The 8,602-nt window shown below is 39.9% G+C and overlaps 3 non-coding genes across 3 annotated transcripts; 1 reads left to right on the forward strand and 2 right to left on the reverse strand.

The window, feature by feature from the left end:
- Positions 275-368, forward strand: TRNAI-UAU. Its single transcript has 2 exons — positions 275-312; positions 333-368. It is a non-coding gene; the product is annotated as a tRNA-Ile (tRNA).
- On the reverse strand, positions 3,241-3,313 carry TRNAR-UCG. Its single transcript has one exon. It is a non-coding gene; the product is annotated as a tRNA-Arg (tRNA).
- Positions 8,529-8,602, reverse strand: TRNAT-UGU. The gene has a single exon. It is a non-coding gene; the product is annotated as a tRNA-Thr (tRNA).

Below are 8,602 nucleotides of genomic sequence, written 5' to 3' on the forward strand. Positions count from 1 at the left end.
GGATTTAGAGAAGCCGTGGGAATATGAGCGGAAAATCAAGATGGAGATGACGGCGACGCTCAACCGAGGCTGCTTCTCTGTACTGTGGGGGAAACGGCGGCAGATTGGCTGATACCAACTGATCAAAGACTGCTGCTGTGAATTGCATATCAGATTCAAAGAGAAAACCCCGTATCAGAAGGCGCCATTTTATTCATAATATTGACTACCTTAAACAAGTCTTCATCTGTGAAAGTATATTCACTTCCACCTCCCCAAACCCCTACCTAGCGGAGCTCCAGTGGCGCAATCGGTTAGCGCGCGGTACTTATAAGACAGTACACTTGTGAGCAATGCCGAGGTTGTGAGTTCGAGCCTCACCTGGAGCAAATTTTACTACTCTCTAGCCGTATGAGACAGGTTAAATTTGAGGTCCCCACAAAGAGATCAACGGTTGGGATTTACATACTAGAGCTTGGTTGTGGGTTGTCTTAAAATTCTGTTTACAGTCGTGCATGGTTTAAGTACCATCCCGCTGATTTCGGTGTCTTCCTTCTTCCGACACGTTGCCAATTTAACTTTTGTCTCTTGCCAAGACCGTTTCACAGTAATAAACTACGTCTGATTTGTCAGTTATGTGAAATGTGGACGATCTTGGTTTTTAAACATATCTCAGTAGAAATTTTCCTGTATTTGAACCTGGTTTCCTCAGTTTCTCCACTCATCGGGGCTTCCTCTAAGGTGCTTATTACTCTTTATAAGTCATCCTGCCTGTAGATATATCAGACACTCAGGAACTCAGCCTCAGAAAAGGAGTTGAACCAGGAGTCTGTGTGTGGGTCACTTAATCTCACCCTCTCCATCTTAAACATTATCAGATTCATCCTGAGACAAGGACATGGAGTTCTCTGGCTTTACAAAAATTTGTAATTGCACATGTTTAAATGCTCAGCACTATCAGTGCTTTTTCAGCTGCTGCTACATTTTGGAGCGCTTACATTATCCCTGGCCCCACCCTGAGCTGCCCATCAGGTAAAGAAAGTAAAGTCGCTCAGTCGTGTCCGACTCTTTGCGACCCCATGGACTGTAACCCACCAGACTCCTCTGTCCATGTGATTTTCCAGGCAAGATACTGGAGTGAGTTGCCATTTCCTTCTCCAAAGGTAGGTTCAAAACAAGGTTCACAGACCAATTCAGATTAACACTGGTAAAGAAGTGGTAATGGATAATTTACTTACCAAGATATATCAATAGTGGCTATTCACAGTGTTGTTTTTAGTGTTAAATGAGATAACAAAACATTGTTTGATTGATTGTTGTTGTTCAGTCACCAAGTCCTGTCACAAATTCCCACTATGCATGTCCCTTTGGAATATGATCGTGCAGCAGCTACCGTAAAGAGGTGGAGTCTATTTCCCTCCTTGTATGTGAGCTGACCTTGTGATTTGGCCAATAGAATGCTGTCCTAATGATGTTGTGGGAGTTTCAATATTAGGGTTCAAGAGCCTTATAACTTCTCCTCTTGCCATCTTGGGACCCTGAGACATCATGTGAAGAAATCCTACCTAACTTCCTGAAGAACTGAAGATCATGTGAAGAGAGAGTCCCAGTCATCCCAGCCATTCCACATGACACCCCAGACAGTGAGTGGGAACATTTTGGACCATCTAGTCCCAGTCAGGCTGCCAGAAAACTGCAATCAATGAGTGACCACAAGCAAAACCAGCAAAAGAATTTCCTAGTTGAGCACAGCCCAATAACTGACCTGCAGAATTGGAAACTAAATGTTGTTTTAAGTCACCCACAAAATTTGGGTGAGGTTTGTTACAAAGATGTAGATGACTGACATAAGCATTTAGCATGGAATTAGAATCCATAACAAGCAAACAGATTGATTTAGTGAGTAAAATTACCCATAAAGAAAAGTCCAAGTCTAGACATCTTAACTGCTAAATTCTGCCATTTTTAAAAAATTGATATTATTTCTTTACAAACTCTTATAAAAATTGGAAAAGGAAGCCATTATTACCTTGATGCTAAAGTCACACAAAGACATCATGAGATAAGAAAACTACAGACCAATATCTCTCATAAACATGGACATAAAAATTCTCAACAAAATACTAACAAACAAAATCCAGCAACAGATGAACATATTACAAAAAGGCCTGAGGAAACGTTTGAGGATGGTGTCTGTGTTCATTATCTCTTTTGTAGTGATGGTTTCATGAGTTATACATATGTCGAACTATAAGTTTAAATACATGCAGTTTAAGAAAATTTTGCCTCGATAAAGCTGTTAAAGAAGTATACTCACGGGAAAAAAATCATTACAGCATTAGGCATGAGCAGTTGTGGATTTTTTTTTCTTTCTCTCTTTCCTATACTGTGGAAGAGCTGTGTCTGGTTAGATTTATTTCTTCTTTTAATGTTTTAAAGAAGTTCGTAGCAAACGGAAGGACATGTAATTTTCTCAGTAGGAAGACTTGACAACTAATTCAAAATATTTCATAGTTTAAGACCATTCAAAATTTCAATTCCTACTTGAATCTAATTTGAGCCTTCATATTGTTATATGAATGTGTCCATTACGCCTAAATATTCAAATATATTTGACCACGTTCTTTCCACTTGTGCAGAAGCTCCCTCTTCATTATAATTTGCCTAACTGGTCTCTTCTCATGGTTCCAGGTTTCTGTTTTAACCCTGGCTCCTCAGATACTGCTTAACGTTCAACTAATTCATCCTGCAACGTGTGGGAGAACCCACAGCTGGTCTCTGAGAACCCACCGAAAGACGGCGCTCCTCTCAGGTGGCATCCACGAGAATCAGGAGCCAGCTGCTTAAAATGTGGCAAGTTTTCCTGTCGAAAGGGGGCGCCATTTAAACTGACTTCCAAAAAGCAAATCAACATTTTCAGCGTCAAAGTACAGAGCGGCACCTGAAAACCAACGGAAGAGTCGTACGCTAAAATAAGATACGTCCAGACACTATCGGACGGGGAGAGCAGAATTCCTTGACATTCGTGCCTTGTGGCACCCACCTCACTCACTGGGTCCACCCAAACTCCTGGAGGAGGCTCCAAAAGACCAAGGCTGGCGCTTTTCGCAATCCCAACACCTGCGTACCTGCCTGACCAAGGACTCCTATAGTACAAAGAGAAGGCTGGCGCCGACCCCACTTACTGAATCACGTATAACCAAAGGGAGATACTGGGACAGTGATACCTGGGTAAAGGTAGCCGGAGTGTGAAAAATGAAACAACCACGAAGGGATTCGAACCCTCAATCTTCTGATCCGAAGTCAGACGCCTTATCCATTAGGCCACGTGGTCCTTCGCGTAGAAGGTGAAAGAAAAATTTACAAGTATTGAGAATCTGGGCTATTCTTGTTAACTGCAACTCATGAAAAATACCTTTCCCATCAATTTTACTTAAAAGGTGGTGTCATTGGTACAAAACCCAAGTAACTTCTTTTAAGAAGTTATGGTTAGAGACTAGGGCAAAATGGAAATTCTGCATTTCTCCAAACTCCTACCCTTAGCCTGACACCAAATTTCTTTTCTGAACAAAATTTTACACTTGCATTGTAATGCCTCTTCAGTCGGTTGATTAACCTATTTTAAAAAAAGAAGACGAAGAAGCAAAAAAGGATTGAAATGTCTTTCTGTAATCACGGCTACAAAGGCTCGATTTACCTTCAGAATGAAGACAAAATCAAAATTAAGACCCTATGGGAATAAGTGAAAATTACAAAAAAAGACCGCTCCTGGCATCCTCTCAGCTGGGCGCCCAATCCTGACAAGACGTCTTCAATTAGGATTGAAATGAGAAGCGTCTTCCTAGGCCTGGCCCTTCTTGGAAACCGCGAAGAACAGGCCCACTGAGTACCCTCCAGGGACACCTTAGTAAAAACCCCAACGATTGTACTTACTGAGCAATTAGAAAATGTCCCTCCTTTTGTGCAGCCACTGGGTTGCGGGGTTGTGTGACTGAGAGGGAAGGAACCATTCTTCAGGTTAGAAAGGTTGGATTTTGAGCCATTTTGTTGTAGTTGTCTGTTTCCTTTCCAGCTCATTTCCCACAGGCACTCTCATCTCAGCGGATCTCGACCCCCCATTAGCGATGGTGCGGGCGAGGAAAGCACATGGGTGGTGGGAAGGCACGCGGGAGGCCTGGAGGAGTCACTCACACCGCCTGATTTGGACCCTGTTCCTGAGGGGTGGGTGGGCGCGGTGAAAGCAACTCAGCTGGAATCTGAGGCATCTGGGGGGCCTCATTCCCCATTATTAGGAACTGCGAGGGCCTGATTTTGGTCTTCATCCAACCTGCCTTCTCAGAGCATTCGGGCTCCCCGCCCCAAAAAGTTGAGGCTACACAGATTTTTCACAATTTAGAGATGCTAGAGAAACAGCGTTTTCTCAAAAGCTTCTGAGCACCCTGCAAAGGCTGCTCTCTTTTGCTTTCTTTCCAGGAAAGCACCACCCCGGTTCTCTGGGCTACAGCAGGTCAAAGTGACAGACTGTCTGGGGTCTGTCCTTAACCCAGCCTCCAGTAAGCATTTAGGAACTGAAATCTAAAAGATGAGAAAGGTCAGCAAAAAATAAAATAAAAAGCAAAAGAAGAGTATATCCAAAAGGTGGATCAGAATGTGCAAAGGTGTAAGAAATTTTGCCAAACTAATTTGAAGTTTTAAATGAAATCATAACAAAAAATCAATTAAATTTCACTAAAGAAAAAATGGCAAATATGAATAGTCCGAAACCATTAAATTAAACAATAAATACTCAAAAATTTTTCCCACAGAGAAAACTCCAAACCCAGATATTTTAATCTGAAAGTTCTATAAAACATTACAGGGAAAATAATTTCAGCTGGACACAAATACTTCCAAATAGAGTAACAGAAAGAAGCCTCTCCATCTCATTTTATAAGCCTACTTTCATCCTAATGAAATCAAAGCCAGGAAACATGAAGAAAGTAAAGGGAAAATGTTTACCTCAGTACAGGGAGAAAGAGCACTGAATAAATTTCAGTGTCCACTAATGAAACAACAATCTGGAAATAGAAGGAAAGTTTTTTAACCTGATTTTTAAAATACAAAAATAATCTGTGGAAAACATAATACTTAAAGGCAAAAAATTCAAAACATTCTGTTTGAAATTAGGAACACATGAAGTAAACCAGAAATTACCACTTGTATTCTCTACCAGAAAAGACCCTGATGCTGGGAAAGATTGAAAGCAGGAGGAGAAGGGGACAGAAGATGAGATGGTTGGCTGGCATCACCAACTGGATGGACATGAGTTTGAATAACTTCCAGGAGTTGGTGATAGACAGGGAAGCCTGGTGTGCTGCAGTCCATGGGGTCGCAAAGAGTCGGACACGACTGAGGAACTGAACTGAACTGATTCTCTACTAGACGAAAGGAAAGCAAAAAAATAAAAAGCTGTGATGACTAGAAAGGAATCAACAGAACTGACTTTCTTTTTAATAGATCATATTGGCAACCTACTCCAGTATTCTTGCCTGGAGAATCCCATGGACAGAGGAGCCTGGTGGGCTATAGTCCATGGGATCACAAAGAGTTAGACACAACTCAGTGACTGAACACACACACATACATATGCTTATGTACAAAGATCAAACAGAAAAATTATTATAAATAGTGTCAGAGTTTTACCACATTTTGATGACAGCTATAAAATTTTAGTTATATGCAATAAAGAAATATCTAGAAATCATACAAAATGAGATATTATGATAATATTTCAATAACAAGGAAACATTCCAAAACAAATACAACATGGTTTCATCTATAGAAACTACAAACTAAGCATATTAAGTAATCTATTGTGTTAAATACACATATATTAGAAGTAAAGCTTAAAAGCAAGAGACTGAATGGGAGGGAGGCTCTAGAGGGAAGGGATATATGTATATTTAAAGCTGATTCATGTTGTTGTACAGCAGAAGCTAATACAAAATTGTAAAGCAATTACCTCCAATTAAAAAAAAAAAAAAGAACTAAGGACTCAGCCATGTGCATGAGAAATCTTGGGAATAAATTATCCAGTCCCTTCAGAGGGCTGCATCCAGTTCCTGGCTGAAAAATTAACTGCAATCCCATGAGAGACCTCCAAGCCAGGGCCACCCAGCTAAGCTGCTTCTAGATTTCTGAGGCACAAAAATTGCTTGAGAATAAATGTTTATTGCTGTTTTAAGTTTTTTTTTTAAAAAAAGGCAAGGGAATGATAATCACAAGCATTAATATAGTTGTTATCTCAAGTGAGAAAGAGATGTGGAGTCGGGCAAATGGAACTCATAAAATAAAGGCAATATTCTCTTTCATAATTGGTGGCTTTTTCTTTTTAAATTATTTTTAATTGAAATGTAACAAACATGCAGGAAAGTGTACAAACAGAAGCATATACAGAATACTTACATTTATGTAGATGTACCTCTGAATATATATGTATGTGAGTGAAAGTCACTCACTAGAATACTGGAGTGGGTAGCTGTTCGCCTCCCCAAGGGATCTTCCAAACCCAGAAATCGAACCCAGGGTTCCTGCACTGCAGGTGGATTCTTTACCAGCTGAGCCACCAGGGAAGCCCTTATATATGTATATATAAATGTATACATCACTGAATATTTACAAAGAGAGCATGTCTATGAACTCTCACTCAGATCTTCTGTTCCAATTTATTGCCACTATTTCTATCAAATTGAATCAAGAATTAAGTTTTGTCACCTAGGTTATCTGTGTCAAGAAATACCAGAAGCCCCTCTCATGTGCCTTCTAACTACTTTCTTCTTAAGGGTAATCACATTTTGGACTCTGATATCATCTATTAGCTTTGCACATTTTAAATAACATATAAATAGAATTTTACAATATGTACTCTGATGTCTGGCTACTTTTGTGCAGCACTATGAGGTTCATCCATGTTGTTGTATTCAATGATGTTATTTGTATTTATATATATACAGTCATACACATATATAATCATATTGTATTAATATGCCACTATCCATTCTAGTGGTTGATATATGAGTTATTTTCAGTTTGTGAAAATTGTGAATAGGGCTGTTAGGAACACTTTTATATATGCTCTTCTGTGGACTTGTATACAGATTTCTATTACAACTGTAATTTAATTTCTATTAAAACTGTAATTAAGAAATTGACCCCATTTTTTATATTTGCTGACAACTTTCAAGACCCATCACTCTCACATTTAAGCCAGCCCATAAGAAAGTGCTTAAGCTCTCTCAGAGGGAAGATCAAACCACGCTAGTCCTGGTTCTCACTTAGGAATCTTCACTCCCCTCTCCACTCCACAGCCTGGCCCCTAACCCTGTAAAAACCAAAGCCCATCACCCCTCCTTGCTCTTATTTTTGGAGTTACCTGAGAGCCTCCCCTAGTCTCCCCAGAAAACTTCATTATGTTAAAGATAAATGTTTTCATATCTCCCTGGTACATATGTAGCATTATCGATCTTGCCATTTGAATCATTTGGGTATGGTGACCATTTCATTTCAGCTGATTGATTGCAAGATGGATGTGCACTCATGAATGGACTTACAGAGTCACAGCAAGTGACTTTACTACACTTTTTTTAGCAAGCAGCATATATGATTTCCACATATCTGTAATTACATGTAAGGGAAATGGACAAACTGAAAATGGGAAAAAATAAAATATGACAAACTAGATGAAAAGATAGATGAAAAACAATTATCCATAACCAAACAAACTCAGCTGGTGAATGCAAGACTCTATTTCAACTCTATTTCAATGCTATAGAAATGCTAGTGCCAGGTGGGCTAATGAAAAAAAATGTTATGTTGATTCAGGTTTTCTTTTGTTTACAAAAAGTTTCTTTTTTTAATTGAAGTATACAGATTCTATGTTAGTTCCAGTTGCACAATATGGTGATTTGATATTTCTATTACAAGATAATCACCATGATAACTCGAGTTACCATACAAAGATATTACAATATATATTTTTTTTACTGTATTCCTCATGCTGTACATTTTACCTTAATGACTGATTTATTTTGTAACTGGAATTTTGTGCCTCTTAATCTCCCTTACTTATTTCACTCATCCCTCCATGCCCCTCCCCTCTGACAACCACAGTCAATCCATGTTGCCCGAAGCTGTGACAATGTGCGTATTCAACACCTATCTGACCCCTCCCGGGATGGGGACAACCATCCCATTATGGAGGTGAAGCAAGTCTATTTATTTCCCCAGAAAATGACCTTCTCAAGTTCACTTGCCTTTTTATGACGGAAAGAAGAGGGTCGCAGAGATTTACAATCATTCTTAGCGGTCTGCCTTTTTCGGGATTGGGAGGAGGCAGGGGGTTGGTACTTTTGTGAGGGGAAGATAGGTTTGTGATCATTCTTAGGGTTCTGCCTTTTTCGGGATCGGGAGGAGGCAGGGGGGTGGTAGTGGAGTATTGAATCAGAACAGAACAGAACTGTAGTACTGAAATCTTCATCTTTTCTCAGGGATGAGGAGGCAGCGTGCAAAATAGGCCCTACTGGGATTCGAACCCAGGATCTCCTGTTTACAAGACAGGCGCTTTAACCAACTAAGCCATAGAGCC

Source organism: Capra hircus, chromosome 23 (genome assembly GCF_001704415.2).
Source record: "Capra hircus breed San Clemente chromosome 23, ASM170441v1, whole genome shotgun sequence".
Lineage (NCBI taxonomy): Eukaryota > Metazoa > Chordata > Mammalia > Artiodactyla > Bovidae > Capra > Capra hircus.